At 41.4% G+C, this 26,606-nt stretch overlaps 1 protein-coding gene across 1 annotated transcript in view; it reads left to right on the forward strand.

Annotated features, from left to right (window-relative positions):
• Positions 1 to 26,606, forward strand: part of MYO5B (myosin VB) — a 577,307-nt gene that overhangs the window by 394,864 nt on the left and 155,837 nt on the right.

Genomic DNA, 26,606 nt, shown 5'->3' on the forward strand with positions numbered 1-26,606 from the left:
TATTAAATGCCTTCATGTTGTTTAAAGGAATCCTGTATGCATATCATTGTACTTGATGCTGAGTAGAGATAAGAAAAAGAGAAGATAGAGTCCTTGTCCTCAAAAGCTTGCAAGCTTCACAAGGAAAAAGCCACGAAAAATAGTCCAAGTGTTCAATATGTGACATCAACAATAAACACCATAGGAATTGAGAAAGCAGTCACTTTTGGCTAGAGCGACCAGGAGAAGTTTTATGGAGAAAGGATTTGAGCTGGGCTATGAAGAGCAGAAAATAGCTCTAATGATATTTTAAGTTACAAAAGTATTTTTCCTCATTCTATAAATAAAAGTAATTGGATAGCAATTTCACAATTGAGGAAACTGAAGCTATGAGAGATTGCATTTTGTCCAGAGTCATACAACCAAGGGACGTGATTGACCCTCAGTCTTCCTGATGAGTGATAGAGAAATGGAGATGGTGTTCTAGGCCAAGGAGGGGAGGAACAGCTTAAGTATTGATGTGTATGTGGGAACAAGTATCTTATATTTGGAGGCCTAAGTGGGGAAGAGACTAACCTAACCAGAATGAGGCCATGTCTCTTAGTGAAATAGGGGTATAATGTCTCAAGACTCTAATGAGTTATCTTGTTCAACCCTTTCATTTTACTAATGAGGGAATGGATGGTCATCATGACAGAACCAGACCTCTAGTTTTTGGCTCTCTTGCCTCCTGAACCAGCACACTTCTTGCTATCTTGGGCCACCTCCTGTGGTAGCTTCTGAAGACTGCAAAAAAGTTCTGCTTAAACCTTTGTATATCCAACTTTAATCACCCAATTAATTAATAAATATTAATCACTTATTGTGTGTCAGGCACTGTGCTAGTACTAGGGATACAAAAAGGGGCAAAAGAAAATCCCTGCCCTCAAGGAGCTTACAATCTAATGGGAGAGACATTAGCAAGCAATTCTATACAAAGCAAGCTCTATACAGGATAAATAGGAAATAATTAGTAGAGGGAAGGCTATAGGCAGCAGTCAGTAAACTGGAGGCAATTGCTAAGTGATTTCTCTACCACTGTCCCATCAAAAGATACTTTTTCTTGTTCTTTTGCTACCTTTACCTCCTCCCTCTCCTCCTGTCAGTGGCCAGCTTTATATTCAACAATATTCCAAGGCACCCACCTGAGTCAACAAGGGCAGAGGCAGAGACTGGGCTTGGAGTACAGGGCTGTCAATACACTTGGGTGAGCATCTCTTGTATAAGGGTCAGCCCAAGTAAGTGTGGAGATGCTTATCACCAAGTTGTCCTCAGGATGGTAACCAACCAAGTTGTACAAGGGTCAGCATGGGTATTGGTGGAGGGAATACCCAAACCAACAAAATTACTAGTTATGATGCTATGAAGGGGATACAAAGAAGTGTAAAATTTCAAAGGAATAGAGGCGTTGGGTGTGCTTCAGGCAAGAGCAGTGGTATAAGCTGAGGCATGGAGGCAAAAAAGCGTAAACCTCTCAGAGCAGTATGAGCAGACCAGCATAACTGAAGCAAAGACTTCACAGGGCGAGTGATGAGGCTGGAAGGGTAAGTTGGTGTCAGATTGTGAAATGCTCAGTTTAGGGGTATGGACCTGGACTTATAGTTAGTGGGAAACCAATAAAGTTCTTGTGTCCATGATGTGCTTTTGTTCTCAGTTCTTAACCTCTTTTTGCATCGTGGGCCCCTTTGACAGTCGGATGAAGCCAGTAGATCTCTTCTCAGAATAATGTTTTTAAATGCATAAAATCAAATACAAAAGATTACAAAGGAAACCAATTATAACAAAATACAGTTATAAAAATATTAAAATAACAAGTTCAGGGACCTGGAGATAAAAACACTGACCTCAGAGGATTCTGGCTATGGTATATGGGAAAATTTGGGTGGGTAGGTGGGTGGAAGTAGACTAGGCCCAGGGAAAGCAGCTGGAGAGTTACTGAAGTTACTAATCACTCAACAGCTTGGGACTTTGGTTGAGGAAAAGGTGGCATCCGTTCCTAGAGAGAAGTACAGGTTTCAGATTTTCTCCTCTGACTAGCAGGAAGAATATCTGCACTTTGTTGATACTGGCTTCTATGGAGAAGATTTTTAGGATTCAGCAAGAGGGAAAAGGGGAGAGAACATCTTAAAGAGGAGCAGCAAAAGTAAAAAACAAACAAACAATTTTAGGGGCATCTAGGTGGTACAGTGGATAAAGCACTGGCCCTGGATTCAGGAGAACCTGAGTTCAAATCCGACCTCAGACACTTGACACTTACTAGCTGTGTGACCCTAGGCAAGTCACTTAACCCCCATTGCCCTGCCAAAAAAAAAATTAATTGAATGAATGGACAGACATGGAGGGAGGACTGGATGGAGAGATGGAGAGATGGAAATATAGGAAAGATGGAGAGAGAGAGAAACTCAGAAAGGCCCAGAACATGGAAAACATGAAGATGGGCTCCAGAGAAATCAGCTTTTTCTCAAGATAAACGATACTAAACATACACTAGGAGACTGATTACACTGGAGAAATGTCCAGTTAGTTTCATTTGACATGAGGTGAGGAAAGAGGGGAACCCCACTAAACACAAGAGGATTTAAAGCTAAATGATCCCAGTTAATTGATGTGCTCCCTGGCACTGAGGATTCATTCAGGCAGGATGTGAAGTCAATATTCTACTGAAGCACAGGCCTTCTTAGACCAGCTCTTGGGTATCAGAACATCAAGGATTTAGTTATGGCCCAAACAAGCTTTGCTTTGTGTAATTGTGCTGAGCTGCTTTCTCCAGCATCATTCCAGGGCCCTGGGAGGGCCTGGACTCCAGGCTCCTGGGTTTCAAAGATCTTGTGGATAATAAAGCTCTCCACAAAGAAAAGAAGGAGAGGGGAGGAGTAACCACATAGTTGGGGTCTTCTCCAAATTACAAGGATGAGAGAGAAATGGAAGAGTGTTATGAGTGACAGGAATTGCTTAGACATCTTATTGTCCTGTGCCTCCTCCTTCTCAAAGCAGTAAGGGATAGAAACATTTTATGTAATCATGACAGGCAGCAGGGAATATGCTTAAACAGTCCAGGCCCAAGAGCAAAGAGTAGGTCAACAACCTTAAGATTATCAGCAGAGGGGCAGCTAGGTGGTGCAGTGGATAGAGCACTGGCTCTGGATTCAGGAGGACCTGAGTTCAAATCCGGTCTTAGACACTTAATACTTACTAGCTGTGTGACCCTGGGCAAGTCACTTAACCCCAATTGCCTCACAAAAAAAAAAAAGACTACCAGCAGAGTCAGGAATACCTGGAGGAGTGGATGACAGGCTTTGTTAAGAGGAAAGAAAAATAAGAGAGAGAAAATTTCATTTCTGCTATTCCCCTTCACTCCAAAATTGCCCTCACTTCTGCTGTTTAAATCCTACCTTTAAGCAATGTGGTCAAATGGAAAGAGATTTGGACATAGACTTAAAAGGTGTTATTCAGTCATATCTGACTCTTTGTCACCCCATTTCAGGTTTTCTTGGCAAAGATACTTGCCAAGTGACTTGCCATTTGTTTCTTTAGCTCATTTTACAGATGAGGAAACTGAGGCAAGCAGGGTTAAATGACTTTCCCAAGGTCACACAGTTACTAACTGCCTGAGGCCAGAATGAACTCATGAAAATGAATCTTCTGGATTCTAGGCCCAGTGCTCTCTATCCATTAAACCACATGGCTGCCCCAGACTCAAAAAGCCTAAGTTCGAATCCCTGTTCCAATGCTCACTATATGTGTAGCTGGATGGTGGTATGTTAACTTTTTTTTTTTTATGTTTTCACCACAGTTAGGATGAGAAATGGAGACTAAGTCCCCATCTGCCAAATTCTATATCCTTTCACCATTTCAACAAACAAACAAAAATCCTGACCATTTGATTGTTTGGCATCTCTGGTCAGTGAAGGATCTCTTTAATTCCACCCTTCAGTGACCTGTGATTTAGTCACCGAGGGCATTGGTTTCACTGGTACAGATTCCAGTTCCTCTGTAACTTCATAGTTACAGGAATTGCTGTGGCTGGTTAAATTCATCCCGCTGTTGTGGCCATGTTTGTAGACCAAAGAAGAGAGGGGTTTTTTTTGTTTTGGTTTGGTTTTTTTGGTGAGGCAATTGGGGTTAAGTGACTTGCCCAAGGTCACACAGCTAGTACGTGTTAAGTGTCTGAGGCCGGATTTGAACTCGGGTCCTTCTGAATCCAGGGCCGGTGCTCTATCCACTGCGTCACCTAGCTGCACCAAGAAGAGAGTTTTTTAAAGGTTGGGTTGGTCTCAGTGGGGAATGATATCTTGGTCATAAGGACAGAGTGGGGTTGTTGAACTGGTGCCTTGATAAAGTTAGATGAAGTTAGAACATTGGGGAGGAGCTGCTGAGAGGCCTATATAGGTTCAAAGTAAGGAGAAACTCCCTAACAGGTAAAGTAGTTCAGTGGTCATGGGGCATGGTGCCTTTCTTTTCAAATAGAGCCTTTGTGATTCCTCAACAGGGCTGTCTCAGGGAGGATTCCTGATTGGGTATAGATTGGAATAGATAGATGGTCACTGAGGTTCCTTCCAACTCTAAGTGACTGTAAAATAATAGAACTAGTGTTTTCACAGATTCACCAGGCTCTGCGTGAGTTTTATTTCCTTCAGCAGTCTTCCTAGAGAGTTCTTTGGCAATTGTCTTCAGAGCCAGGTCATGAGTCACCCAAGGAAATCAATCTCATTTCTTTTTCGTTTCTATGGTACAGTGGATAGAGCATCAGGAAGACCTGAGTTCAAATGCAGCCTCAGTTACTAGCTGTGTGACCCTGGGCAAGTCATCTAACCCCATTTGCCTAGTTTCCTCATTTGTATAATGAGCTGGAGAAGGAATATCAAACCACTTTAGTATCTTTTCCAAGAAAACCCCAAACGGGGTCACCAAGAGTAAAATACAAATGAGACAACTGAACAACAATAATCTCATTAAATGAAAGTTATCCGTTGGAACAATAATTTCTAAATTATACATACAAATAATTAATTAAATAGGTATTGGTTTAGGGACTCAAGCAGTCTCTTACGGGCCACATCATGTAGAAGATGCTGCTTCTGCAGGTGCTGGGTTCCTGAGGATGGAACTTCAGGCCTAGAACTCGTCAGCTCACACAGTTCTGTACCTCTCTAAGTAATAGAGGGTTTAATTTTTTTGAGAAAGCGTGGTTCAGAGGAAAGAGCTCTGGCACTGGAGTCCGAGGACACAGGTTCAAATATTGCCTCTGACACTTTTAGTACCTGTATGCCATAGAGTAAATTGCTTAACCTCTCTGGGTCTCACTTTCTTATCTTTAGAATGAAAGAGTTAGGAAAGATAGCCTCTGACATCCCTTCTACCTCTATGGTCTTTTGAGCAAACCTTTAGCTCTCTAAAGGGGTCAAAGAAATGGGGAGGCTGACAACAATGCCAATGAGTTGTGAGGAAACTGAAGAGAATAGGACTGAGCATAGAGGGTTAGAATTCTAGAATCTAAGAACAGAGGATTTTAAACTGTAAAGTTCCTTAGAAAGCACCCAGTCCAACCCCTTCATTTTACAGTTGAGGGACCCAGAAAAGTTAAATGACTTTCCCCAAGATCAAGTAGATATTAAGAAACAAAACCAGGATTTACACCACATTATTGGGGACTCCTGATTTAACCTACCCAGCCCTAATGGGTCTCCTAGCCTATGACATAGAAGTTCCTTCTTGGTAGAAAACCACCATCTTAGGGCGATCTAATAAACACACATGAATAAGTAACAAATTCTTAATGTGTTTGAAATCATATGGATATAAAAGTAGTTGTCCCTTTAGGATTTTTCAGTAGCTTTCTGTGTCCTTTTAAATCTTTATTTTTTTCCCAAGCCATGTTAACTCCACTTTTTAAAATGGAGAAACTGAGGGCAGCTAGGTGGTGCAGTGGATAAAGCACCAGCCCTGGATTCAGAAGGACCTAAGTTCAAATCTGGCCACAGACACTTGACACATACTAGCTGTGTGACCCTGGGCAAGTCACTTAACCCTCAGTGCCCTGCAAAAAAAACAAAATGGAGAAACTGAGTCCCAACAAGATTCGAGGCTACACATGATCAAGTTGATGACGATGCCTACTGGTTGCTTTTTTTTTTTCTCCAAGCATCTCTAGTTTCCCAGCAATAATGTGATTCCCTATTTCTTAAAATATAGTTTCTTGATGATCTTTGCTGATCTGCATAGGTAGAGGGAATCTCCTTACCAGGAATTCCCCAATCTAGAGAAATCACAAATGTCCTTGTAGTTTCTTTTTTGCTTTTGTACAGTTTGCTAAGGTATTAACAAATCATTGTGAATAATTCAGTGCTATAAAGTTGAGTGACTCCCCTTCCCTCACCTGGGGAAAAAAGGCCTATCTGAGGAAGAACACCCACTAAGAGGTGAAATAGTGTGGGGCTAATTAGAATGTAATTAGTATAGCCAGTTATATAGCACAAAACGTTATAATATGGCTAATTGCTTTTCTCAACTACTGAGGAACTAAAAATAGTGGCTAAGTAAAGAAATGCCTCTTATGAACATGACTTTTAAGCTATCAGAGGAGTGATTTGTTTTGTTTTGTTTTTTAGTGAGGCAATTGGGGTTAAGTGACTTGCCCAGGGTCACACAGCTAGTAAGTGTTAAGTGTCTGAGGCCGCATTTGAACTTAGGTCCTCCTGATTCCAAGGCCGGTGCTCTATCCACTGCGCCACCTAGCTGCCCTAGGAGTGATTTGTTTTTAACACTAAAGATATGTATGCTTTTCAATGCTGGAAACTACAAAGCTTAATACCTTCAGGTTGATGTACCCAGGCTCTCTATGTTGATGAGGCACTTGGAGATTGAGAAGGGGATAGGAGAGATGCTTCCTGTAAAAGAGAGATGAACATTCCTTCCAGTTCCGTAATTGCATAGCATTATTTCACATCATAGTACTTTGCCAGTCTCCTAATTTTGGTTCGTCTAAAGAGCAATGATGTCAGTACTTCAAAACACATATACAGTGGTGTGATAGAATGCTGGATTTGAAGTTAGGAAGACCTGAGTTCAAATCCTATCTCAGAGAGTTACTAACTGTGTGATGCTGGGTAAGTCACTTAACCTTTGTCTGGCCCAGTTTCCTCATCGGCAAAATGAGGATAATAATAGCCTCTACTTCCCAGTGTTGATGAGAAGATCAAATGAGATAACATTTTTAACGTGCTTTGCAAACTTTAAATGCTGTATAGTTATATAATATCATTATTACTAAAAGATCAAGGATATCTTCAGTGTAACTATTCCTTTACTTAAATAAGAGGTGAATGACCCCCTTACTTAAATAGAAAATTATGTGTATTCTGATAGCCAAAAATGCATCAGCAGAGACTCTGTAGGGAGAGAGGTTTGTCAGCTGTCATAGGCTACAGAGAGGACAAAAAGGAGAGCTGAGCAAAGGCTGTTGGATTTGGCCAATAAGAGATCACTGGTAACTTTGGAGAAAGCAGTTTAAATTAAGTCATGATGTGGGAATCCAGATTACAATAGATTGAAAAGAAGGAAAGTGATCCATACAATAATCATAGACAAATTTTGCTAGGAATTTAGCTGTTAAAGGGAAGAGAGATAGAGAATGATATCTGTAAAGGATGGGTGAGTCAAGTGAGAGGTTGGGTTGTTTGTTTTGAAGGATAAGGAAATGTGAATGTGTTTGTAGACAGCTCTGCCACTCACTATGACTGTGAACTTGGGCAAATCATTTAATTTCTCTGTATCTCACCTTCCTCTTCTGTAAGATGGGGGTGAGGGGTTATTGGACCAAATGATATTGATGGTGCCTTCCAGGGCTAAATCTGTGATCTTATGATCCTGAGATGTGTATAAGTTGTATCTGATTTCTAGAAGTGAGTACCTAAATCTACAAATCATATGGAGGATAAATTAGACCTTTTCTTTGTTGTTGTTGTCATTTTTTTGTCATCTCTGACTCTTTGTGACCCTATTTGGGGTTTTCTTGGTGAAGATACTGGATTGATTTGCTATTTCCTTATCCAGCTCATTTTATAGTTGAGGAAACTAAGGCCAACAGGATTACGGGATTTGCCCAGAATTGCAGAGCTGGGAAGTGTCTGAGGCCAATTTTGAACTCAGGAAGATGAATCTTCCTGACTCTAGGCCCAGCACTCTACCCACTGCACCACCTAGCTGTCCCAGTACACTTTTTCTACTTGGCCCCAGACAGCAAGACTAGAAACAATGGATAGACTTTAGAGAGAGGCTTGAGGTTAGGAAACATTTCCTAATGATTAGAAAGACATTGTCTGTAATGAGTTGCCTTGGGAGGCCCTGGGTTTCTCTTTACTTAGAAGCCTTCAAGGAAAGGCTAGGTGACCATTTGTTGAGGTTGTGGTAGAAGAGTTCTTATTCAGGTAAACACTGGACTCTGAGAATCTTTCTGAATTTGTGGTTCAAACAAGTAGACTTACCATAGCTGTAATCTGAGAAAAACATCTCTCATCTCTATAACTCTTCATAGTTTCCAAAGCAATCTACTCCAAACAACTTGGTGAAGTAGGGGACACAAGAATCCTCAGACAGCACATTTGAGTCGTGGAATATATTCTTTCCTTTCCTCCTGTGGGAAGTCTTAGAAAAGACAAGTTTGAAGCAAGCTGAACCTGATGGGGCTGCCCTAGCCCAAAGATGGTCATGGAGGGCTTCAGACTAGCCCCAAGGTTCCTCAGGACAAATCTGACTAATTCAGAGTGTTCCTCTCCTGAGGATTTTATTTTATTCAGACCTATCATTTCAGTCCAAATGAACTCACCCCCATCTCAAGTGACTTGGAACCCTCAGAGAGCCCCAGCAGCATCTCATGGACATTGAGAGCTTTGGGAAACCAGATCTTATAATAGAATCCCTCCTGCAATGTTCATTAGCATCCTACCTGGAATGCCATAATACTCCTGGTGACTTCACCTATTTCCCAGCCATGTTTCCTGTGGCCCTTGAGAGAGGGCACAATGACACAGACCTTTGGTGACCCTGCAGGGTCTTAGCCTTGAGTTCATTGAATAGTTATTATGGGGACAGTTGGGTAGTGAAATAGATAAAGCACTAGCTCTGGAGTCAAGATGACCTGATTTCAAATTTGGCTTCAGAGACTTACTAGCTGTATGACCCTGGGCAAGTCACTTAACACTGATTGCCTAAAAAAAAATTCTTGTGTACCATTGTACCTCAATTTACACAATGGATTGAAGTCCTAAAGGTTGGACACTCATCTACATTTTATTAAAACAAATGGCTCAGGCCTATATTCCCTGCTACTGGAAGAGGCTGAAGCTGATAGAACCTCAGGCTTCCCAAGGAGGGACAAGGAGCAGCTAAATGGTAGTAGATAGAGTGCCATGGGGGCAGCTAGGTGGCGCAATGGATAAAGCACCAGCCCTGGGTTCAGGAGCACCTGAGTTCAAATCTGACCCCAGACACTTGACACTTAATAGCTGTGTGACCCTGGACAAGTCACTTAACCCTCATTGCCCTGCCCCCCCCCCCCAAAAAAGAAATGTTTTTGTAACCATAGGCAAAAAAGAGGGGAGGGGGGTTATGTTTTCCTGTTGCCTTTGAAATTAAATTGTCAAGGGGTATAATGTGCCATAACTGTGAGTATATCTTGCCTCAGTTTGGTTCCACACTTCTGTGTTCACAGATGGATGCTTTATATAACTAAATACAACATTGCATAGGTGTTAATTCCAAGGTAACTTCTGTGTCTACCTATAATTAGCGTTCCAAAGCTGTCAGATGATTGCTATAAAGTGTTTTACTACTTATTTATTTTACATTTCATTGCCCTTCACCCCTCATCACCTGTGAATTACTAAGTTAATTGCTATTCCTACATGTGGTATTTTAAGCAGATGTCAAAAGAGTCTTTAGGAAGTACTTATTGTGTTAGGAAATAGTATCTAAGGGTCTTTAGGCTTTAAGAAAGTAAGTTTTCTGGGAGACTCAGGCAAAGCTCCCCCATTTTAAAAAAATTCCCTTCGACTCTTCAATAACATTAAGAGCAATCAGAACAAGTAGAAGCATGAGTGAAAAGAGCTTGCAATGTTACTCCTCTTGGGAAAATTTTAATGTAATGTGTGCTCTGAGGATGGCCAGTCTCTCCTTACATAACAAAGAACAAAGTCTTAATCTCAGTTGAATGAAGTTCTCATGTAGAATTTCAGCCAGACACCCATAAGCAAGGGATTATTGGAGGACTTCCCAGGGCATCTGAAATCATATCCTGCAGGTGGCAACTTACTCTGCCTTTTCTGCCTCTGCTCCTGGCTGGAGTAAACTTTACTGGGGCTCTGCTGGAACAATTGTCCCCAAATAATCCCCTCCTCCCTTTCTTCGTTTTTTTGTTTGGGGAAATGAGGGTCAAGTGACTTGCCCAGGGTCACATAGCTAGTAAGTGTCAAGTGTCTGAGGTCAGATTTGAATTCAGGTCCTCCTGAATCCAGGGCTGGTGCTCTGTCCACTGTGCCACCTAGTGGCCCCTCCTCCCTTTCTTCTTTCCTGAGTCAAATATATCAGTAGAATAAAGAGGGGTGGTAGAAATTAGGAGAGTTGGTCATTGAATTATGTAAAAACCAACTATTCCTATTTTGGTTTTGTTGCAAAATGCAGACACGCCTTTAATGTTTTTGAAACATAGAAAACAATCTCAGATTGGAAAGGACCTCCCAGGTCATGTCGTCCAACCTGTACTGGAACATGAATGTCCAGAAGCTAATCATTCTAATTCCCACCAGGAGAATTCCAGTATTGGAAACATACTAGGCCTGATGCCTATCTGGAATAGTTCTGATCCTCTAAATTTTTATTTTGTTTTTTGTAAAACTTCCCAGTTCTGTTTATTTTTTCCTGACATTTTGTTCATAGTTGTATAATGTATTCAAAGGTTATTGATACTATGCTTTGTGCTCTTTAGAAAAAAGTAAACAAATAAATCTTGGAAATACACTGTTCATTTATATTCTCAGCCTTCTGGAACCATGCTCAGATGTTAAGGACAAAAAAAAAATGTATGCAATCCAGTTGGAAAAAATCCAATGTATGCAATTGTTTTCCTAAACATTCACTTTCCCAGGCGTGAAATATCTTCCAAATTTAAATAAGGATAAAAATTGGATTTCTTTGACCAAAATCAATTCACTCATCATTGTCATATGCAAACCAATGACCTGTACTATTGGAATTGGGGTTCCAAGGACCACTGGCCTAGAAATCTGGAGACCTGTGTTCTGCCACAACATGCTGTGTGACCTAGGGTCAATCATTTCCTCTCTTTGGACTTCTGTATGGTTCCTTCTGGTTCTGAGAGGCTATGATTCCAGGCACTGGTTCCAAATTCTCCCCAGAACTATCCTTAAGCTGAATCGTGGCCTGAGAAAGTTTTAAAATGATTCCTCTACAATCTAGGAATTTATTTTTCTTGACTATTTATGTTTATAACAAGTGATTTTGTTTTGCTTGCTTTCCGGGAGTTAGGAGGGGAGAGAGTTAAGAGTGAAAGTGGGGGGCAGCTAGGTGGTGCAGTGGATAGAGCACCGGCCCTGGATTCAGGAGAACCTGAGTTCAAATCCGGCCTCAGACACTTATCACTTACTAGCTGTGTGACCCTAGGCAAGTCACTTAACCCCCCAATTGCCTCACCAAAAAAAAAAAAAAAAAAAAGGAGTGAAAGTGAATCTTCTTTGAAATTTTTTAAATATCTAAAAAGGGTTTGCCTATAGATACAAAAATACCCCCAGATAGTTTTTGCTGGTGGTTTTTTACTGAATTCAAAGATACAGAAGATATAAACTCTTCAGAAATTGTCTATGCCATGCATGGTGGATCCTTCCATCAAGAAAAGAATCCCTTCTAATTTGCCTTTGGTGAATTCTGTACTTTAGGATCTTAGATTTCCTTAAAACTGAGTATGTGAGTCTATATATCCCCAGCATCCATACTATCCCTTGCGTGTAGAAAGCATTCTATAAATGGTTGTTGTCTAGTTCAGGGCTTCTAAAACTTTTTTCACTACTGACCCCTTTGCATCCAAAAAAATTTTATGCAACCCTGGGTATATAGGCTTATAAAATAGGAATATATAACCTTTTACTGTTGCTTAATTTATCACGACCCCTACATTGAATTATGCCATATGGGGTCAAACCCACAGTTTAAGAAGCTAGAATCTAGTTCAGTTGAATAAGTTTGAATTAGGTTGAATCAAATGTTCTGTTCCAGTCCCACTAACTTTTAGCTAGGAATAATGTTTGACAATCAATGCTTAAGAAATTCTTCCTGACTTGGCTTGAACATTAATTATTATTTTAAACTCTGACTTAGATAATAAAAAACATTTATATAGTACTTTAAGGTTTACGAAACACTTTACTCGTATCATCCAACTAGAATCCTCACAACAATCAGGAAATGGGTGCCCATTTTATATAAGAGTAAACTGGACCAGAAAGGGCAAATGGCTTTGCTCAGTCATACTGCTATTAAGGATCTAAAGCAGGATTAGAACTCAAGTTATCATGGATGGAGGCTGTGAGGATTTCAGCCATTCTATAGAAGGGAGAGTTATTCCAAGAGGCACTTGTAGAAGTTAGATCTAATGTTTTAAGTGTTTATATAATAGATTTTCCCCCCCCAAAAAAAAGGGTAGGGGAGGAATTCCCCTGTGGATTTAATTGTATTTTATTGAAGAATAAATTTCTGTTTGGGGTATTTAAGAATGAAATTGATATTGATTCTCTGTTTAGGGAATTGACATGATGTTTGGGGTGGGAAAGGATTGGTGGAACATCTAAGAGCTTTTGTCTTTGAATGTGGGACCCTGACAAGGAAGCTAATAGTTTATTCAAGTGAAACCCTGCTGGAGAGACACCTTCAGAGATTTTCAGCTTTAAAGTTGTTGTTCGGTTGTGTCTGACTCTTTATGACCCCACTTGGGACTTTTCTTGGCAGATATTCTAGAGTGGTTTGCCATTTCCTTCTCCAGCTCATTTTACAAATGAGGAAACTGAGGCAGGCAAGGTTAAGTGACTTGCCCAAAGTCACACAGCTAGTAAGTGTCTGAGGCTGGATTTGAACTCTAATTAAGATGAGTCTTCCTGACTCCAAGCTGGTTTGCCCTATTAACTGAACCACCTAGTTGCTTTAAAGACCCAGCTTTTATTCATATTTCTCCATTTGCCTGAAAGGCTTCAAATCATGTAGCCCTGACTGTCCCCAATCACAGAATCTGAGTCCCTTCCAAAAGGGAAATAAAAAGCCATCTAGTCCAACTTTAGCATGGAGGACAATGCCCTCTACAACTTTCCCAACAGATCATCATCCAGCTTTCATTTAAAGACCTCAAATGTGGGATAGAGCTTTAACTGGGGGAGAAAGACCAGAGATTTTCCTTCAGAGCCCCAGAATTAAGGCACAATTCCTCCCCCAAGAAGATCTCAGTCTACTGTCCTCCTACCCCAGCATCTTGTGGCCCTCTGCCATTCTTTGCTGCATGAGGCAACCATTCATCCATCTCTGTCACTTCTTCTCAAGCCCCTGTTGTCATTCTTCCCCATCTCCCATGGCTCACTTTCATCAACTATGATGCCTCTTCTGTTTTTCCCTGTTGGGAATTGCAGATTGTAGGCTACACAAACTCACTAGGGGAGTCAAACCACTCTTGCTCCTAGTGCTGCTTTCCCTGGAGTAAACTCTCCTCTGTGCTGACTGCTTCCAACTGAGCTTGACCCTGGCCCAGGAATTCCTGCTTTCAACTCTGGTGATGAGAATCAGTGGCTCCCTTCAGCCACCCCCTCACCTAGAAGGGGACCTCAGAGGATATCCAGTCCAACCCTCCCCATTTTGTAGATAAGGAAACTGAGGTCCATGGAAGAAGCTAAGTGACTTGCCCAAAATCAGCCAGGCAAGGATTGGCAACCGCTCTGTCACCTCAATCAGTATCCTTTCTACTGTTGCTTAAACCTTTTATAATCAGTCTCTGGCTCTTCTTTCCATATTGATTTCCCATTACCTCCCCCTTCATACACTCTACATGACAGACAAGCCAGGCTATATTTCTTTTCTTCCTATATGGAATTTGATCACCTTCCTCTCTCCCTTTGTTTTTTGTTTGTTTTTGTTTTGGGGGGGTAATGAGGGTTAAGTGACTTTCTCATCACCACACAGCTAATAAGTTTCAAGTGTCTGAGGTCATATTTGAACTCAGGTCCTCCTGAATCCAGGGCCAGTGCTTTATCCACTGCACCACCTAGCTGCCCCCTCCTCTCTCCCTTTGTACAAACTGTTCCCAGTGCCAGGAATGTGTCCCCTCATTAGCTCTATCCCTCAGAATCCCTACATCCCTCTCTCTATACAAGGCACACCTCAGGTTCTACATCTTGCATGAGGACTTGACTGATCACCCCAGTTGTTAAGGGGAAACAACTTTCTCAGGATTATCATGGATCTAGTGACTGGCTAAACCAAGACTAAAATGTCAACCTCCGGTCTTCTGATTCGTTGTTCTTTGCATTATATCATGTGTTTTCTAGAATATCTGTGGGAATAAAAAAACATAATTAGGGGTTAGGCATGTCTTTTTTCTTCTATGTAACTCCATAATATGTACAGTATTTTGCAGGCAGGAGGCTCTCAGTCAGTATTATAGGTTGACTGAAACACAGCAAAGTGGAATTTGCATTTTCTTCCTTAATTGCATAGGGCCCTAGGTGGCTAGTAAGTGAAAGGCCATTGTGATGCTGGGATGTGTAGGTAGATAAGCTAATAGATGTATTTCTTTTTAACTTGTCCACTGCCAGTTACCTATTATCCCTTTCTAGAAGGCTCTGGTTTTGCCAGTGAAATGCTGCGTGTAAATGGGAAAAGGGGGGGAATGAAAATCTCTCTGAGAAGGTACCCAGAACAGCAGTGGAATTGTTGGCTCTCTGTGGCTGAAATGGAAATGCAGCCTTGCCAGTCTCAGAGGGGCGGTTCAACAGATAGATAGTGATCATGCTGACCTTCCAAGCCACCTGCCTGGGGACAATGGATTGAGATTTCTCAGTCTGGAGCATTTTCATTTCCCTCCATAAAAACTCCCCTTGTCGTGTTTGGGGGCACTTACTGGAGGGTGTCTAAGTATAAATCACCCAGGAAAACAACAACAACAATAATAATTCATGGTTTTATAGCACTTCATAATTTATAAAGTTCTTGACATTCCTTGTCTTATAACAATCTTCATAATGGCATCGTGATGTAGTTGTCTAGAAGGGCTTGGACCAGATGACATTCCTTACTGCTCTAGAACCGTGATTCTATGATTCAGCCACTTGAGCCATCAATGCACATTTATTAATCACCCTACTATGTGCCGGATGCTGTGCTAGGTGCAGGGGACACAAAGTCACAATATTTAGCAGTCCTTGCCCTCAAAAAGCTTGCCTTCTCCTTTGAGAATGTAATGTTAACATATGAGTAGATGTAAGATATTGTTACTGCTAGGTTGGGTTCTTGAAAACATTCTTCTTTCAAAGAATTACTCGCCCACACAATCCAATCAAAAAAAAATATTTTTGGGGGGTGAGGCAATTGGGGTTAAGTGACTTCCCCAGGGTCACACAGCTAGTAAGTGTCAAATGTCTGAGGCCGAATTTGAACTCAGGTCCTCCTGAATCCAGGGCCAGTGCTCTATCCACTGAGCCACCTAGCTGCCCCCTCCAATCAAAATTTTAGTAAAAATTTTTATTATTTGGCACGCAGAGGCATAGCTGGGAGAAGCCTAGGCTTCAACTCCTGGAGAAGTACAGGTTTATGGCATGTTCCTTAGACAGCCATAGTGGTATGGCTGGGAGAAGAAGCCTAACTTCAACTCCTCAAACAAAGAAGAAGATGACAATTTTATAGAGGAGAGAAGGGGGTGGCAGGAGAGACTTAAGAATGAAAAGTTACAGCAGTTTGAAAATGGTGATGTTAACTATTTGGATATATGAATAATAAAAATCCCACATTTCTAATTTGAGATTATTGTCATTACCTGGTCCTAATCACATAGCAAACAGGACTGGCTCCAAACTAAGTTCATGTTGTAAATTCAAGGAGCCCAGTTTTCTGGGTGACTGCTTTATTATCTGTTTGACCAACCACTATCTGGTTAATTAACTACTTTGCTTCTCCAAGGAAAGAGTAATCTCTAACTGACCCCAACAAGCTCATCAACTGCATTTCTCCATGGTCATAGTGTCCCCCTCAGGGTCAGAGCATCCCTAACTGGACCCAGGCCTATCAGGCTGCTACTACAATATTTACAATGCACAGGCAGCCAAGTGGTGCAGTAGATAGAGTGCTGAGTCTGGATTCAGAAAGACTCATATTCCCAAGTTCAAAATTCAGCCTTAGAAATTTACTAGCTGTGTGACCCTGGGCAAGTCACTTAACCCTGTTTGCCTCAGTTTCTTTTATAAAATGAGAAAAAAATGGCAAACCACTCCACTATCTTTGCCAAGTATAAAAATTTATTTTGATTTGGGGACCCTACCTTTAGGCTGAGATTAGAAAGCCTTAGGCCCTCAGGGTCTCTTCTGTGTGGGAGGTGCTGGTGCTCCTCCCCCTCTGCTTCAGCTGAGCCAAAAAGCCCCGTGGCTGCGGGGAGGGAGCGCCAGCTTCTTCCACCCTGAGCAGAGCTATCCGAGAGATCCTGGGCTCGTCCAGGCCAGGCTCTGGCGTAGCCTGTGCTGAGGCACATGATACTCGAGCGTCCCCCCAAGTCCCAGCCGCAGCTCTGGCTGGTGGATTAGCTTGGTCTGTGGGGGTGCAAATAAAGCTCCGAGATTTGAGTAGGGAAGAGGAAGATATATATAGACCTGGGAGTTAGAACAGAAGGAGGGGAGGCCGAAGGACAAGATGGAGAGACTGGGCGGACAAGATTAGAAGTTCCAGGTGCAGCAGGTGGGAAAGAGACGCGGTGGAAAGAGATGCACTGCAATGCAGTCAGGTTGTACATTTTATTTCCCTGTATTCTTTTTTTTTTTTTTTTTTTTTAGGCAATGGGGGTTAAGTGACTTGCCCACAGTCACACAGCTAGTAAGTGTCAAGTGTCTGAGGCCGGATTTGAACTCAGGTACTCCTGAATCCAGGGCCGGTGCTTTAACCACTACGCCATCTAGCTGCCCCTTCCCTGTATTCTTAATTTTAAATAGTGTCTCATAAATAAACTCTGCTTTGATTATTTAGTTAAGAGGCTTCTTAATATTTTGCTTATCAATTTGGGAGTGGAGCAGTGTGATGGAACTTTATAAACAGCCCATGCTAAGTTAATAGCAGTCAGATAGCCAAATAGTCAGAAGTCCCCAGATTAGTCCTCCAATCAGATTAGTCCCCCCACATTAGCCCTAGTCATAAAAAATATTTCCACATTTGAATGGTGACCACGGCAGGACTTACGGCCCAATTATAATTTTTCTAAACTTAAAATTTTTTCATATACTTATAATTCTTCATAAGTCCAATTATATGATTTTTCAAGATGAGATTATCTAGTGAATAATAATTTTTTTTTACATAAGAAAACCCTAAATGGGGTCACAGAGAATTGGGCACGACTGAAAAATACCTGAAAATTTACAATGCAAAAATAAAGTGAATAGGGTGAGGTCAGGAACTAATACTTGTGATAATCAGGAAAGGTCACTAGAAGATTGAACTTGAGTTGGTCTTAAGAGAAATAAGTGTTCTAAGAGACAGAAGAGAGAAGGGAAGACATTCTAGACATCAGAGACAGCCTTGGAAAAGACAGAGGCAGGAGATGATGTGATGTCCTATATAAGAAATAGCAGATAGGGCACTTTGACTGGAACATTGAATTCATAAGAGGGGAATGATGTGTAATTAGCCTGGAATGATAGGCTCAAGCAAATGTGAACATTTTAAACACCAAACAAGGGAGTTTGTATATTAGTCTAAAATTATCAGAGAGCTACTAAAGATGTTTTGTTTTAAACAGCACAGTGGCATGATCTTATCCTAGCTTTATTTAGAATGTCATTTTCGTAGCTATATGGAGGATGGATTGGAGAGCAGAGAGCCTTGAGATAGTGGGACCAATTAGGATGCTAATGTGGACAACTGGTGATAAGGGCCCGAATCTAGGTGGTTATGGTGAAGGTAGACAGGAGGGGACAGGTAGAAGACGTGTTGAGGAGAATCTGCAGGTGTTAACATGCCCATTTGACCTAAGAGGAACTCAGAGTATGGAGAGTTTAAGCAATTTGCCTAAGGTTACAAAGTCAGTAAATGTTCTTCTCTTCTATCTATAAAAATGTTAAAGTATGATTAATGTGCAAAGATAGCCATCACATCCCATAGCAAGAAGATACTGAGTCTCCCTCTGTGGTCCTCATTGACCTTGAGTTAATGATGGTGATTTTAGCCTCTGAGTTTAAAACCCAGACAGAGGAATTAAGGATTAGGTAGAAGGGGGTAAGCCTTTCACCTCTGGCAATTGGTAAGAACCTATCCCTTCGGAATTGTCAATTTAAATGCAAATAACTTGTGTAAGAACTGAATGCCGACTGGTTCCGTGGGAAAAGAGGGCAGGAAAGCTTATTACCTTTTCCGACTTCTGTTTTGTTTGTTTTTAAAATAAATTTTTATATTTATTGTTTTTAACATCACCCAAATTTTCCCCTGTATCCCTCCCCATACACTTTCCCAGAAAGCCATTCCATATAATAAACTATTTTTATAGGAAAAAGAAAAAAGGGACAAAAAATATCTCTTTTCAGAGCCATGCTTGTGTGTGTGTGTGTGTGTGTGTGTGTGTGTGTGTGTGTGTGTGTGTGTGTGTGTGTGTTTCTGTAACAGTGACTATTCTTGTCTCTATTGCTTGAAGGCCAGATTTATTCCATTTCTACCCCGTCCAGCAATTCTCCAGTACCCTTAGGAGTCTGGGAAAGATCTGTCATCTCTTCCATTGGATTCAAGCCCCCACAAATTATATTCCTCCCTTTTTAGAGGGAAGTACCCCAGTTTCATTTAATCACTTGTAGCCCATTTCAAAGGTATAATGAAAACAAACATACAAACTCCCCCCCACCCCCAACAGTTTGGGGCATATTCCACTTCCACCCATTGGTCTCTAGGGAAGGGAGAGGAATTAGGTTCACAATTTAGCCCAGGTCCTATGTAATATTGGTACCAACAAGTTCCAAATCACAAGCCCTTCTCAGGGCTGCCCAGCTAGATTGATCATAACATCCAACCCTGAACCCTGGATCCAAGATTCCCATGACTGGAGTTCTCAGATCCAAGGTGCTATTCCCTGCACCTAGAACTGAAAAGGACAAATGAAACAAAACCAAAAATCTCAAACCCATTTTTTGGGACCACTGAGCCTGAAGGGAAGATAACATAGCTCTTCCCTGCCTAGCTTATTACAAGATGCCCTTACTGTGAATGAATGTACTCCTTCACCCCCAGACTCCAAGGGGAAAAGAGCTCTCACCCTCTTTCAGTCTATGACATACTTCCCCTTGTCAGAGTAGGCTTTCTGAGGGTGGGAGGGGGAATGTCAATTTATCCTTTGCCATATCCTGTCTTCTGTCCATCCAAGAGACTGTTCCACACCCACATATCCCTAATGTTTAACTATTATTTTACCCTTAAAAGTTATCCAATATTTCAAAATACCCACTTTAGGGGTGTATGATTTTTTTCTGTTGAGATTGAATGAACTGATAAAAGAAAGGTTGGTAGGAAATACATTTGTTTATTTTTCTTAGGAGCACAGGTTCAGAACTGGAAGTATGTTAGAGGTTCATCCCTCTCATCTTACTTATGAGGAAACTGAGGCTCAGAAAGGTTAAACGAATCCCACAAATTCATAGAGATAGTAAGTGGAAGAGTCAGAATTTGAACTCAGAAAAGCCAAGGCTCTTTCTGTTTTATCATACTGTGTTTTTCAGCAGATGTGTTTGCAGGGATGGGGGGTGGTGTCCTCTATGTATCCTAGATTGTAAGTTCCTCCCAGGTAAGGATCATCTTCTACCTTTTTGTATCGATAGTTGTTAGTGCAATGATTTACTGAATAGTCCATAAATATTAGTACATACTAATAATGATGATGACAGGGACAGCACTTGAAGTAGAGAGCACTGAGCTAGAAGTCAAGAGACCTAGATGCTCTAGTTCTGGCCTCTTCTGCTATATGATTTTAGACAAGTCACTTTACTCCTCTGTGCCCTAATCTCTGCATCTAGGAAATGGAGACAGTGGACTAGATGCTTTCTAATTGCAGTTATATTGTTTTATAACTTGTAAGCAGCAGGTCGCCCTGGTGGGCAGGGCAGACTGAGCTTAATGTGCTGTTGAAGAGGGAATCCCTCTTGGATCCTAATAGCACCGTGAAAGGATGGCTTTCATCCCATTAATCCCTTCAGGAAGGTGCTTTTAAAAAAAATGCATCAAGGGGCAGTTAGGTGGTGCGGTGGATAGAGCACTGGCCCTGGAATCAGGAGGACCTGAGTTCAAATAGAGCCTCAGACCCTTGACAAGTACTAGGTGTGTGACCCTGGGCAAGTCACTTAACCCCAATTGCCTCACACACAAAAAATGTATCAAAATATGGTAGTAGTCAAGAGATTATCAGTGCATTGCCACTGTATAGCTTGGGGCTCCTTATCGTTTCTGATCTCAGAGAGAAATTGGCCATAAAATACAATTCTATTTCTCCCTCTCATGTTCTAAAAGATATGTGGCTCAAATTTGTACTGGCAACTGCAAATTGGGCTTATGAAGCTTCAGTACTCACGTTCCCTTCCAGGTTAGTCCTCCCTCCATTCCTCATCTCACCACTAGCATCCAAGTAAGCAGAATTGGCTTAGATTGGAGCAGCCATCTGGACTTTAATACATTATCACATGCAGACTGAGAAAACACTTAAAGCAAGAGCATTTAAAGAGATACCAGTTTTAAAACCGGAGGCCAGAGTCTGTAGCTGCAAGAAGGGGAAGGAAAGAAAGGCCAGCGTGGAGGTCTTTCCCTCTATTCAGCTCTCCTTTAGGGAAGAGATCAAGAATGGGAGCAAAAGGGGCAGATAACAGAAGTAAATTTCAGCCCCCTGGGTCAGCACAGGGAGGAGTCTCCAGGACAGGCTCACTAATTACCTAGTTAGAGCATCTCAGACAGTCAGTAGCAGATTTCAGAATGTCTGCCTCTGTCTCCCCAGAGTTCACCCTGTCACTGGGGAGCAGGGAGCAGCGAGTCGAATGGTCTTTAGATCAAGCTTAAATGGTAAAGTCCAGCATTTAGATCTGGCTAGGACTTCTTGCTTCAGCTTCAGCAGTTCTCTACCTGTCCTCCCAGGTCAAAATCTTCAGCCCTCTCTGCTCACTTCTCTGCATCTCCCTTGCTTCTCTTTTATATCTGACAGTCCTCACTTCTAAAGTCAGGGTAGATGGAACTCTGATAGTTTGCTCTCTGCTCAAGTATGAAATCCATCTCAAGTTCATAGAATGCTGGGAAGACTGCCTGACCCATAGGTACCACCACCATTACCACCATTTCGGCTTATGTCCAAACCTTTTAGCTAAAGTCCAAAAGATGGGTTATAAAACCTAGATTTTTTCCTTCCATCTCTGCCATATTTAGAGCTCACTGGCTTTCATGCCATAGTTCAGTCTTAGTCCTGAATTTGGATGTGATAGGAGGCCTGGACAAGGTCAAGAGTTGTGATAACTACTGGTTATCCTTGCATGACTGTGATGATAGGTGTATGGTACAGACTTGTACTATAGGAGTTCAGATGGGGAAAGATAGGTCAATTAAAGCTGTAATGTTTCATATTCCATGGAGAAAGTGGTACTTTAATTACAAATTATATCAGTGAAGGGTAGTATTTGGCTCAGTATAGGAGTGAAGCAAGCAAATCGAAATGCATTTTATTACCTTCCTAATATGATCAATATACCACTATAGGCAGCAGAGATACAACTTTTTTATCATTAATTTTGGTGTTTAGATCTATATTCTTGGCATGTTACTGTGTGACTGATATTCTAACATTCCAATGGTACCAAGTGTGTTAAAACCCATTTCGCTGATGCTCAGTCATGTCCAATTTCATTACCCCATTTGGGGTTTTGTTGGCAAAGATATAGGAGTGGTTTGCCATTTCTTTCTCCAGTTCATATTATAGATGAAGAAATGGAGGCCAAGAAGATTAAGTGACTTGTCTAGCATCACACAGCTAGTGTCTGAGGTCAAATTTAAACTCGAGAAGCTGAATCTAAATGTCAGATGGCCTGAAGTGATGTAACATTTTACAGGGAGATGGTGGGTGGGAGAGAGAGAATAAAGAAAGATGATACAATGTAAACAGAAAGGTTTTACCCAAGTATAGCAAAGTTATTATAGGAGGAAGATGGCACTAACACTTGGGGGAGGGGGTGGCTAGGTGGCACAGTGGATAAAGCACTGGCCCTGGATTCAGGAGTACCTGAGTTCAAATCCGGCCTCAGACACTTGACACTTACTAGCTGTGTGACCCTGGGCAAGTCACTTAACCCACATTGCCCCGCAAACAAAACAAAACAAAACAAAACCACTTGGGGGAGGGGCTCAAGAAGGACAAGGACCTAACACATGGATAAACTGGTACCTGAGCTATGCTTTGCGAGAAGTTAGGACATCTAAAAAGGATGTGGAGGAGAGGGAGTGTATTCCAGGTTTGAGATTGTCTGAGTGAAGGCGTAGGAGGCAAAATCTATAAGGAATAAGTAGAAGATTAATTTGGCTGGGATGGAGATTGTGTGAAAAGAAATATGAAAGAAGATTGCAAAGGCAGGTGGGAGGCTTTAAATGCTAGACTCAAGATTTGGGATTTTTATCCTAAAGTTAATAGGGAGCCACTGAAGAATTTTGAGTGAGTGACTTGATCAAATCTGTGTCTTAACTCCTCAACTCACATATCTACTCAATTTCAAAATCTTCTCTTTTCTACCTCCACAACATAACCTGTATCTATCCTCTTCTTTCCATTCATATAACCACCATCCTAGTTCAGGCCCTTATCATCCTATCATCTCAACTATTGCAGTAACCTTTCAAGTGGTGTCCTATAATAGCTCTGTCTCCTCTCCAATGTCTCCTTCACAGAGATGCCCAAATGATATTTCCTAAAACCCAAGTCTACCCTTGTCTCTCTTCTATTCAATAAATTCCATTAGCTACCTGTCACCTTCAGGATAACATAGAGGTACTATACAGTTGCTTATTCCCTCCCCTGTTACATGTTTTGAGGGATTTTTTGTGATTTTTCTCAAAGCCTGGGAAAATTATAGCGAAATTTCTCTCATGGACAAATGCTCCATTTACACATATTCCAAGAGTCTTGTGAATTTAGGCTCTTTTAACTTTGGCAATGCTACATTTTGACAGATTGTACCCTTCAACTTACGCCTTCATAAGTCTTTCTTTAAAAACTGGAGCCTACATTTATCAATCATACAGAATTGAAATATACATTGAAAATATTAGAGAAATATTCATTCAAATAGCAAAATTGGAAATTTGGAATTAGCTCTACCAGTTAACTACTTTGCTGGCATTCAACATGCTTCATAACCTGGCCCTTCCTTATCTTTCAGTCTTCTTAAATATCACACACACACACACACACACACACACACACACACACACACACACAATCCAGTGGCATTGTTTTCCTTGCTATTCCTTGAAGAAGATAATCCATTTTGTTTTTTCCTGGTTGTCTCCCATGCCTCTCCCTGTTCATCTCTGCCCCCTCCCCTAGATTTCCTGGTTTTCTTGTTGTCCCAGCTAAAATACTACCTTCTACAGAAAGCCTTTCCCAATCTCTTTTAGTTCTAGTGCCTTTCCTTTGTTGATTATTTCCCACTCAAGGGCAACTAGATGGTACAATGGATAGAGCTTCAAGATTGGAATCAGGAAGCCTCATCTTCTAGGGTTCAAATCTAGCCTCAGACACTTACTAGCTGTGTGACCCTGAGTAAGTCATTTGACCCTGTTTGCCTCAGTTTCCTCACCTGTAAAATGAGCTGGAGAAAGAAATGGCAAACCACTCCAGTATCTTCACCAAGAAAACCCCAAAGGAGTCATGAAGAGTCGGGCACAACTGAACAGCTTCCTACTGCTATACATTGTTGTCATTTCCCATTTATCTTATCATACATATTATTTTTATGTAGTTGCTTACAAATTACTTCCCCCTTTAGATTATGAGCTCCTTGAGGGCAACAACTGTCATTTATTCTTCTTTATCTCCACCACTAAACATAGTACCTAGCAGGTGCTTAATAAATGTTTATTGCCTGATTGATAGGAACTTACCCTTCATAGTTTATAGTAAATCACACACCATGGTCAGGACATATACAACAAAGACACATATGAAGCACAGAGTTGAAGAGGGTTAAAATTCATGAGAAGATATATTTGCCCACACAGAGGACAGTCGGATCAGGAGTGGAGCCTGAGGTGAAAGCTGGAAGAGAGCAATAACAACACATTTTGCAGGATCTCACTGGTCTGCTCTTGCTGGGGTGGGTTGGAGTAAGGAAAAGCGAGATAATCCTTGAGCTTCTCAACCTTCAGGAAAAGTAAGAGATCTTTAAGAAAAAGAAGAGCAGTGACAAGCACTCTGTCTCTGAACCAAGAAAAAAAGATTCCTTAAAATCATTCTTCTCAGAAAGCAGCAGCATGAAAAGGGGGGGAGGGGAGGGAGGAAGGGGAATCAACAGGTAAACAGCAGCCAAAGAGAATAGGAAAAAACCTTCAATTCCTCAATTCCATATGGATCTAATTTTCAAACGGTAGAATTCATAAATATCATCATAACCTATAACCTTCCCATGACATAGAAAACTTCTTTGACTGCCTCCCATGCCTAGACTCATCTTCCTGAATTAAAATCTGGCCTCAGATACTTACAGGCTGTGTGACCCTGGACAAGTCACTTAACCCTGTTTGTTCCTTATCTGTAAAATGAGCTGGAGAGGGGGCAGCTAGATGGCACAGTGGTTAAAGCACCGGCCCTGGATTCAGGAGTACCTGAGTTCAAATCCGGCCTCAGACACCTGACACTTACTAGCTGTGTGACCCTGGGCAAGTCACTTAACCCCCATTGCCTGCAAAAAAAAAAAAGAGCTGGAGAAGGAAATGGCAAACCACTCTAGTATCTTTATGAAGACAGTGACAAGTGGGGTCATGGAGAGTCAGAAATGACTGAAAACAACAAAAATATGCCTTGAATTCTTTCCCTCCTCTACTCTGACTACTGACCTTGCTGGCTTCCTTTAAATTGCAACTGAAATCCCACCTTTTACAGGAAGCCTTCCCCAACTCCTCTTAATTCCAGTACTTTCCTCTTTGAATTATTTCCTATTTACACAGTATAAAGTTTATTTTGTATATATTTGTTTGCATGTTGTCTCCCCCATTAGATTTTAAGGTCCTTGAGAGCTGAGACTATCTGTTGCCTCTCTCTGTATCCCCAACACTTATGGTCCATGGCACATAGCAGACATTTAATAAATATTTATTGAATGAATGAATGAATATTGCTTACTATTTAAGTTTATCTGCACTTGCAGATATTTTCCTACATAAACAAATTAGATAGCTCTACCAAAAAAAAGTAATAATAATTAGAGAGCACTTTAGTTATTGTCATCAAGGAACTTTCACCTTAATGTGCAAGGCAAAGTTTGGGGAAGGGAAGCACCTGCAAATGTCTGCTACAGACTTCCTGCCAAGTGTTGAGTCTGGGGATTACCTCTAGATCTTGCACAGTCTTTCTGCACCTGGTTTCACTAAATCCTGTTATAACCCTGAGTGAAGGTGGTTTCTGGTATTATAAAGTCATACAACAGGTCTTCATACTTAATAAGAGATTAAATGATCCTGTGGTCAACACTGTTTGAAGTCTTCCTTTCAAGGGGAGGAACATAATTTGATTTTAAATGTGACCCCCAATGTGGGGGGTTACTTTTCTTAAGGTTCTCATGATTCCCATGCATGTTCCTTAGGAAAGGGTAGGTCTACACATACAAATGGGGAAAACATAGCACTTAATGTGGCTGCAGTATATTTTTCATGAGCACACTAGTGAGCAACAGCCTGTTGAAAAGAGACACTCTTTAAAGGAGACTGGAAGGTACTTTTATAGAGGACTGATGGGGGTGGACCATCTGCCTATGAAAAGTTCCTTTAGTGAGGGAGGACTATCCCCCACTGGTGGTAGCTGGGGGAATTGGGTGAGGGGTGGAGGACCATCCCCCACTGGTAGTGACTAGAGGAATTAGGTGAGGGGTGGCTCTCTCTTCGGGATACAAAGGCCACAGCCACACCCAAGGGAGACAAGAATGAAGGGTGGGAATCCAAAGCTAGCTCAGTCCGATTTGGTTCCGCTTATCTCTCTAGGCGTTATCTGTCCTCTGGTTTAGTTTCTCAAGGAGAAGATTCCTTGATGTGCCCCAGAGAAATTCTGGGGTGCTCTGTACCCCATGACA

The sequence above is a fragment of the Dromiciops gliroides genome, chromosome 1 (assembly GCF_019393635.1).
Source record: "Dromiciops gliroides isolate mDroGli1 chromosome 1, mDroGli1.pri, whole genome shotgun sequence".
Classification (NCBI taxonomy): domain Eukaryota; kingdom Metazoa; phylum Chordata; class Mammalia; order Microbiotheria; family Microbiotheriidae; genus Dromiciops; species Dromiciops gliroides.